Source organism: Galeopterus variegatus, unplaced genomic scaffold (genome assembly GCF_000696425.1).
Source record: "Galeopterus variegatus unplaced genomic scaffold, G_variegatus-3.0.2 Scaffold885, whole genome shotgun sequence".
Classification (NCBI taxonomy): Eukaryota; Metazoa; Chordata; class Mammalia; order Dermoptera; family Cynocephalidae; genus Galeopterus; species Galeopterus variegatus.
Window position 1 is genome coordinate 273,702 of NW_007726996.1, and position 10,266 is coordinate 283,967.

The following is a 10,266-nucleotide window of genomic DNA, read 5'->3' on the forward strand; positions in this document are numbered from 1 at the left end:
AAAACTTTTTAAATTAAAAATCCATTTATCCATTTAATATTCCATTAGAATGGAATTCTGACAGTCTCAAAAGTATGCTTTTAAAAGAGACCATGAGAGCAGCACACCTCCTCTCTCCTTAAATATCTTTATGACTTAGAGATTGGCTATGATAAATTCAAAGCACAGGTAAAGGTTCCTACTCAAATCATACATTTTCCAAATACCTTAACCAAGAGCACCATCAGAAGAATTCTACTCTGATCACACTTCTCTACCTGTTTAAGACTGGCAAACATCTTTTAGTTTTAGTTCTTTCTTTTCACCAATAGGTGGCAATCTTTATTGCTAAGACTATTTAGGCAAAAGATTCAGATTCAGGACTGCTTTTCTTCCCTCTTCAAAGATTCAGCATTTTTTCCTTTTACTGATGAGCTATTTGATAAATGATTAGTAATCATAAAACCAAACTATTTGTAATTAAGCTACTGTAATTTTGACTTTGTAAAGGAAAAAGAAGCCCTGAAAATCTCCTCAAAAAGAAACATACCAAATGGACAAAGCAAGAGACTTGGGGGAGGGGGGGAGCATGGTTTTGACAGTATTATGACCTCCAAACAAGGCATAAAGTATGGACTGCACTCACACAGCATACAACAGACTCTGGAATGGCTCACAACCAAATGGTACAGTTAATAAAGACATAAAGTAAAAAGAATATAGGAGTCTACCAGAAAACATCTTCCAAGGGATAGGACTTACAAATGCAAATGGAAATTCTGTCTCAAGAAACAAAACATTATTCCCGTGGTCTTTTTGTTTGGGGTAACATGTGCCCAGCTCTTTAGCAAATCTCTGCTTCTTTCAATGAAACTGAAGAAAATATTCAAGTATGTGTCTTAGAAAGAATCGGTCAGTGTAACTGCCATTACCATCCAACTTATGTAATTCTGCTATAGTTTTATTTCACTTCGTTTTTGGATAGCCTCAAAGGAGGTGAAGAAGAGTTCATTACTACTCAGAACACTGCTTCATATAATTTTCAACTGTTTAAATTGGCCACTGGTTTTTATTTCCCATGGCTAAACAATTTCAATTCCTTTCATTTTCTTCAAGTTTAAATATATCTCTTAAGTCTAAGAAAAATTTTTTGTTTGTGCCAAATGTGCTTTTTTATTTTTGAATGTTATCACAGAACGTTTGGTTTTCACTAAATATTTGGTTTTCAATACTCTAATTAGATTTGTTAGGGATTTGGTAGTGATCATGATGCCTCACTGAAATCCTTGGCTTGGTAGAGTGCCATCAATTCTATTTTACAGATGAGAAAACCAAGGTTAAGTAAGTTACCATCGTTAGGTCACAAAGCAAATTAGTCACAGCAATTAGGACTAACGGTTGGCCATGGGCATTGTTCAAAGCTCTGAGATGCCCAGCCTGTTTGCAAATGCTCCACATAAGCAAGAACAATGAAAAAGGATGTTGGACAGAAGTGCAATGGTTGCTTTGGTGCTCCTATAACATCAGTAACAAGCTCCTTCTCCTGTGTATCTTCTACATGCCTGCAAGGACCCGAACATAGTGTATTCAAAAGTCAACCAGCTTAAAAAACACAATAATGCATATTTTATCTGAATTCCTAAACTTTCCAGGAGGTATAACCACTGTTAAATGCATGCATTGACAACACAGTAAAGAATTATGAAATATAATAAGGATATGCTGATGCACTAAAGTAGTTCAAACTTTCTGCCAACCAGGAGGCTCTTTTGATTAGAAAATAAGAGACAGTTAATAAGGCCCATCACATACTTGCACATTGTGCTCTTTTCGGATGCTAAAATGCATTTCGTCCTTTTGAAGACAGCAGCTGAGTCTCAGACAATCAACCCAAAGCGGAGTGATTTGGATGCCTGATTTAATCCGGCAATTAACTGTGAGTCACTTCACCCCTCTGTTTTGCCTCCTCGATAACAGAAAAATGATTCCTTGTGCCACACAGGGACACAGGGAGGGTGATAAAACTGTGTACAACTTTGGATTTCTTGGAAGTTGTCTATAAAACCCATGGGATGTGTTATAAGATGAAATATTACTTAATTTTTTATCATGTTCAATTAAAACTATTTCTTACCGCAAGCCCCAATGATTATCACATTAGATCTGAGAAGTTCAAACAAGTGCATTTTTCTAAAACATATTATTATTAGAAAACAAAGGAAGAAAACTTCAAATTAACAATGGATGTGACCAGTTAACTATTCAGTGAACAGCAACATTAATATATTCAGCATGAATTACAATCGTGGTTATACCTAAAACTCTTCTTCATATCCACAGAAATTTAACTTACTATTTGATATAAAACATGCAGTTAGAAAAAGTTTTCAAAAGGACCGTTGAGTAAGCTTAATATTTCTAATTAAAATAAATAAATCCCAAAGTCTTTCATTGTGACCCATTAAGGTAAAAGACTTTCAACACATTTGCTGCTAAATCCCACTGAAAGAACAGAACTTTCCATCACTCAGTCCTGTGCAAATACACTCTTCACACTACTTCATGCTTCAGATTCTTTTGTTTTTCTTCTACCTAACTGGGAAAAATCAAATCAAATTATTTCAATTTTAAAAGATTTTTATGTATAAATAAAAATCACCAAGGATCCATGGTTAACAGAATTTTGGTTTGTCCTGGAATAAGCACATCTTGTTGCTTATATACATCTGTCGAATCCACAGGAATTTAATCTTAGTAGAGAATATAATTAATGCAGCCACAGAACACTCCAAATTAGTGTTTTAATTTAAACTACAGCTGTTTAATCTTCTCATTGTAAGAGACCAGAATATCTAATGCTTGATTATAGACCAGGAAATAAACAAGACTGAGGAGAGGAAACTGAAGTTACTCAATTGTCCATGAAGCTTAAGGAACCATTTTATGGAGTTTCAATGAAGTAGTCCCTTGTAACTCAGGTGCCTTTGATGGTTCAATGGCAGACCATTCAGAATCTAGATTCCAAAGGTAACTAGATTCTGCACCCACCCATCAAAATTAATTGAGCACCTGCTCTATGCTGAAGCCAGCCCTGGGCTGGAAGCTAGTCCTGAGGCTACACATATAGCTTCTTTTTTTGGTTAGCAAATTACACTGCCTCTAAAAGAAAAGAAAGGCTGCAATGGAATAGACCTGTTTACCAGTTGGTTTACATACATTTTTCTCCAGTGAACACTTTGGGGAGGAAAGAAAGGTACAACTATTAGTACAAATTCCTAGTGGGGTGCTGATAACACAAAGGTCCAGGGTTTGGTCCACGTACCAGACAGCTGCCAAAACAAACAAACCAACAAACATACAAAACCAAAACAAATGAACAAACAATTCCTAGTGGGGGCCCAAGCTACCTCTCTCCACTATGAGCCAAAATCAGTGACTTCCGTAGACATAATTGGTACAAGTGATGGGACTGCCCGGGCTCCAGAGTGAAATGGTTCATTCAGCTACAGCTGTGGTAGAACAGCACTTTCCACTTCCTAACTCCAGCCTCTTTTAATTCACTGCAACTAAGAATTTTCTAGGCTATGACCTCCATAGATGGTTCTTCCCAGAGCTGAATTTTCTCTAAGGAAAATCCTCTCATATAGTTGAGCTCACAGAAGAGGACACTATTTTTTAAACAAACAGGAAATAGAACATCAAAACCTTTCAAAGTTTTATGTGTTTAATCACAGCAGAGGAACAAATCTTTTCTTAATCAAAATTATATTTTCACAGTTAGTGAGCCTAGTCAGTTTTACATCCCTATCAGAGAGGTTCAAAAAATTACTATTCTTCTGATACCAAGAACAGAAATACAAGTTATGTTTCACAGAACACAGAAGCAAAGGACTCAGAATGGGCCTTCCTTTTTCATCATGGCCTTTTGTAAAAATTTCAACAGTGGGCCAGTGGGAATTCTGGCAGGAAAAAAGTCCCATCAGTGACTGGCTTTTTGTTTTTTTTTAAAAAAAAGGCCTTGCTTATGCAGAAAATTCTTGCTTTTTCCATTATGTGGTGTCTGGGGGAGGGTGGGAAGAGGAAGGCTTCTTTCTATACTTGTAGAGCACTGTAATTTAAAATGAGTCACACAAAACATAAATGAAAATGTTAACCTCTCAGACGGGGGGTCAGCAAATTTTATTCCTGCTCAGATCCAGTTTTCTCTGGCAAACTTGACTAAACCTAAACCAGGGGCTTTCCCTAGATAGACACTTACCCAAACATGGGGGGCCGAGTCCGGGAGAAAGGCAAGCTCAAAGAGGCCTCCAGAATTGAGAAGTGCTTGGCTATGGCTCAGCTCCTGGACAGGCTTTGGGCTATCCATTCAAACAGCGCAACTTCCATTTCACAGGAGTGACTTTTTCCTTAATCACAGCTACAGGGGATTCCCTAACTCCTAAAAGGAGTGGAATGATCTCTCTTGGGTTTAAGCCATAGTACAGTAGTTGACACCATCTCCTGGGTCAAGACTGGGAGAGCATTTGAGTGCCTATCTACCCATGGAAGACCCATGCCTTGCCTCGCTGGAAGTAGTATTTCAGAGAGAATCATTAAATCTATCTTGATGATTTAATGGAACCACCCAGCACCTAGGCCTTTTCTTTTGGCTTCACACATTATGACTATGATATGAACCGAAGTTTGACTATTGCGTTCTCTGAGCAAGACTCAACTTGAGGCCACATGAAATAGTTCAGACACCTGATCCATGTTCCAGTCCCAAGTGCTCTAAGTCAGACCTGTTCTTTTCTCTAAGCAAAGAATAAACTTTTGCCTAACCAGTCAATTAAAACACATTCTTCTAGATTGGAATTGATATGAGTCCAACTCTAGGTTCCAAAACTAACAACTGATAGCACACTACTCTCGCCTAAATGAAATGAGGTCATAGCTTTGACCTATGATATGTCATTTTCTTTTTTTTTACTGCAAGTAAACTTTAAAAGAAGCTGATGCACTTTGTGTAAATGTGCATACAAATTATCTCATATAAATCTCTGGTTTCGTATGTGCTTCCAGTACATGATTTTGACAGAAATAGTAAGGTATTGGCCAATTGAGGCTTTTTTTTTTTTTTTTTTTGGCAGCTGGTCAGCATGGGGATCAGCACCTGTGACCCTGGTGTTATAAGGCTGTGTTCTAACCAAGCGAGCTAGCTGGCCAGCCCCAATAAAGCATTTTTAATATTTTAATATTTATATCCGTAAGATTTTTATTTTTTTGTTTGGGGTTTTTTTGGTGTATGGCCAGTACAGGGATCTGAAACTGTGACCTTGGCGTTAAGCACCACGCCCTCCCAAGTAAGCTAACTGGCCAGCCCTGTGAGATTTTTAAATTAGGTTGAAGGTAATTGGAATCTTTGAGGGCAGAGATTACAGAAATGTGAGACTGTATTAAATGTCTACAATTTACAGTCCGCTGTTTCCTAATACTTATTTCATATTTGCTTTCATTGTACTCTTTGAGCAACAACTGTCACCCCACCCCGCCCTCTGGTAATCACTATTCTATTCTCTGCTTCTATGAGTTTGACTTTTTCAGATTTCACATATAAGGGAAATTATGCAGCACGTGTCTTTTTAGTAAAAGCCATACTAACAGATGTGAGGTGATACCTCACTGTGGTTTATCATCTGCTCGTTTTTAAATCAAGTACTTGTTTTTATTGAGTGAAATAAGACAGACATAGAAAGAAAAATACAGTATGGCCTCACATATATGTGGAATATAACAGTCAAACACATAGAGGCAGAGAGTAGAAAGGTGGTTGATAAAAGCTGAGGGGAAGGGAAATAGAACCAAACTTGTTGGTCAAGTTACAAAGTTTCAGTTAGGCAAGATAATTCAGTTCTTGAGATTTACTGTATAATATTGGGCATCTGATTAACAATATCGTATTATATACTTTAAAAAGTGCTATGAGGGTAGATCTTATCTTTGGTGATCTACAAAAGAAAAAAAGCAGAACTAACAACAACAACAAAAATACATGGGAGAAAACTTTTGGGAGTGATGAATAAGTTATGAGATTGATTTTGATGATGGATTCACAGGTATATACTTATCTCTGAACACATCAAATTGTAAATATTAAACACCTGCAAGTCAGTTATACCCTAATATAGCAAAATAAAATTAATAACTGTAAAAATACATATATTTGCTTTCAGAATCTGTGATTGGTTTAATGTGGCATGAGAGAGCTCACAGTATGGTGCCTGGCACAAAACAAACGCTCATCATGTGTCTGCAAGTGTACAGTCATGTTGATGAAATCTCAAACCTTTCATTTCACAGTTAAAACATTTCAACTTGCATGTATTTAAGAAAAGGAAAAGGCAGCATCTAGTGTAAAATTACAAATATGTCCTTTTCAGCAAATCAAAAATTCATGGAAATATTCAACTATATGCCTATAAATGAAAGGTCCAGAATAAGGTAACAAAATTAATCAGAACCTACATTACCTTTGCCAAGACCATTAAATATCAAATCTCCTCTTTGCAACTCCTATAAACAAAAGATTTGTCCCCTCTTTTTAAGAAGCTTTAATTATTGCAAGTATTAACCCCCACCCTTTCCATTTGCTTCTCTTAGGAAACTACACATTAAATGTGAGACAACATAACCTGAAGATTTCTACCTACATTTATTAGGATATCAAACTTAAAACATTTCAAAATGACAACTAAACATAGCATTTGATGCTGGACAAAGATAGGTCCCTCAGGGATCCACTGAATCGATACACTTACTTATTAGGATATCAAACTTAAAACATTTCAAAATGACAACTAAACATAGCATTTGATGCTGGCCAAAGATAGGTCCCTCAGGGATCCACTGAATCGATACACTTAACATTATCTAAGAAAATGCCTCAGCTATATCTTAAGTGTGTTCTAGAAAATGGAATGGGTAGGGTTGCCTGAGAGGTGGGGAGGAACAGTGATTGTGTATTTTGGAAAAAGATCATTGTGAAACAGACCTCCTTCTCTTCTACAGTATATGACAGGCAACTAGTCTCACAGCTAGACTATAACAAAGCAAAACAAAACCAGAAAGAAGGAAAGAAAGGAACAAAGATAGAAAGATTTTCACTCCTGTAGTTCAAGAATATAAATCACTCAACATACGAGAAGGGTATAACAACTAGATTGGAATTCACCAAAAGTTGTAGGGAATAAAAACAGTTAAGTGGTGACAATTCACTTATTTAACCACACTGTGACAGGCAAAGAGGAATCACAGTCTGCCACATAGACTCAGATTCCTGGCCAAGAAAACACAAGTCAACATTTTTTTGCATCCTGTAAAACTTTTCCTTAATGAGGGCCAAAGTTAGGTGATTCCAATTACAGAAGAGCTGAAGAAATGTGGTCTGACAAGAACTGAAGTTTCAGCTAAACAACTGTGAATTTTATGCTCCAGTATGTTTAAACTTCCTCTAAATGTTAAAGCTGACCAGATTTCTCAAGTTTCCCTTCAGAGGAAGATTAGACCACAAGTGACAGTTATATTGTAACTGTGCATGTAACTCCAAACAATGAAAGCTAGTAAAGTAACAAGTGAGAGCTAGCTTTCAATCCTTCACAGTGCTCTCAGTGAGACAGCAGTGTCAGTTAGGAAGAAGTATTTGCATAATGTGCCCAACAATGACTTTCCTATGTCACCGTGTACTACACTATCAGATACATGCTATATATGACATTTCATATATATTACATATAAATCCATATTTATATATCATTTATATTCAACATTAATTTCCATATGCATTATATATACACACACCAATGTTGCAACATTATATAAATCTATAATATTATATATAACATTGAGAAGCACTAGCCAAGTGAAAACTAACTTGAAGGTTAATATTAATAAACCATTAAGATCCACGGGTTCCGACATGTGGAGGAAACAAACTGTCCTTTAATCACCTCTTCTCAGCCTGTTTTTCTGACGAGGTTCTTTTGCTGTAAGGAAGAATAACTCACACATCTGCTTCACTCTCTTTCGGGTTACTGGGTCTATTTCCTGAGAGAGGAAAAACTTGCTTGTTTAACTCATTTTGCCATATCGGACTGCATTGCAGGTCACTGGGGAACCAGGGGGTCATCTGCCTTTGGTTCCAGGGTGCCCTCCTAGCTGACCAGGAGTAAGCAGCGTCCAGCATGCAGTATAAACATTACCACCCACAGGCCCTGCCAGTGTGGCACAGTTGCGTTAAGAGCACTGGGTCACTGGGCTGACAGATCATTTGGGGTAAAATCCCAACTTCTCCACTAGCTGTGTGACCTTGGGCCATCACTTAAATAAACTTAATTTCTTTATCTTTACAATAGGTGTGATAATAAGTCCAATGTCATAAAGTTCTTATGAAATGTAACAAGTTACTGTAGTAAAATGTTAGCACAGCACCTGGCACATAATATGTGTTGAACACACAAATATAGGTATAAACCCAGCTTTGTGTTTATATATGTATGTGTATAAAGGGGTACTTCTAAAAGTTCATGGAAAAATAGAATTAAAAAATATTACTCTTTCCATGAACTTTGTGAAGTACCCTCATACATATATGTACATATATATGCTTATATATGTATTTCTTTAAAGTTTTCATACATAGTAAGCATTTTTCCCATCAATATTTTTTATTTTCTTTGTTGTCTATCTTTTGGAACATGCACCGTACTTCTAGGTATTTAGAAAATGCATACTTTATAGTTTTATTCTTCTGGCAATTACTCTTTAAGTTAACCAAAATGAATTATGTTTTAACCTATGCCTTTCTATTTACAAATCTTAAGAATGAAAAGCAATTTTTAAGTCCTATGTGACACAACAGGTTTAGTATATCTTTTCTCTGCTCTTACCATAAAAGTCTCTCAATTGCCTTATGCCTTTCTATTTACAAATCTTAAGAATGAAAAGCAATTTTTAAGTCCTATGTGACACAATAGGTTTAGTATATCTTTTCTCTGCTCTTCCCATAAAAGTCTCTCAATTGCCTTCCACATGTAAGGAGGCAGCTCATTAAGTTCTTAAATCACCATCTTTCCTCCTGAACACTCTATGGAATTGATCTAGTATCTTTCGGCATTTACTGCTACAAAGGAAGTCAATTTTGTTCCTTGGTAGTAAATTTCTTGCCAGATATTTTGGCAAGGTACTTTAGTATTATTCTTATAATTTTTTCAAAATGCCAAAACATATATACAGGTGGCCTTTCAATGACTTAACATGAAAAATGTAGAGACCACTTTCAAATCTGCACACACCTATGAAAGCTTTTTTTTTACGTTGTCCTTTTCCACTTGATATAATTTCGTGTTTACCAACCCTTATAATTTATGTTAGATATTCTCTCTATATTTCTACCATCCTCTCCCTCATTTTTCATCTTTTTTTTTTTTTGTTCTGGAAGAGCTTTTTCTGTATTTCTCCTTCACAACACAGAATTTATTTTTAGCTTTGCTGATTCTACTCTTTACCACCTCTGCTATGAATGTTAATGTGCTATTAAATTTTTAATTCTTTAACATTGTACATTGTTTCACTCCCATTTGGCCCCATCTATTGTCTTTTCAACTCATACTCATCTAACTGCTTTCTGCCTCTTCCATGAAGGCCCTGTCTTCTTGAAATAATCGCTTTTGGAGGTCTACCCTTCTTTCCAATCTTCAATACGATCTCCCCTCTCCTTTATGGAGCAAAATTTTTCAGTAGGCTCATTAAGGTTTTTCCCATTCATCACAAAACAAGGAGAGAGATCTATCCAGACCTGGTATTTCCTCTGAACCTACTCTGCATCCACTTGGGTGCTGGTTTCAGACCTAATGTTAGTTGGCAGGTTAAGATGAACAGTTCCCAGGCCAATTCTCAAAGTGGTTTTCATTTCAACATGGTTTTGCTAGCCTGAGAGAAAAACGTTCTCTCCCTGCCTTCACTGCCTGACTTTGTAATGCTATGAATGACTGCCCAGAGCACTCAAGCCTCGGTTCACACAGGTCTTTCCAACTCAACCTCACCTTCAACACTTTACTTTTGTGGAGTAACATTCTCAGGGCATGACAGTAATAGCCCCTATCCCACTCTCCCAGGTCTGGCTCTTTATCTTCTGAATTGTGGCCTTCCACTGAAAAGAAAGGCACTGTTGGGGACATAAGGGACAGGATGGGAAGAACATTCTAGGGACAGCTGCTTTAGGCCCTTTCTGAATTATGGGCAGAGAGTAAG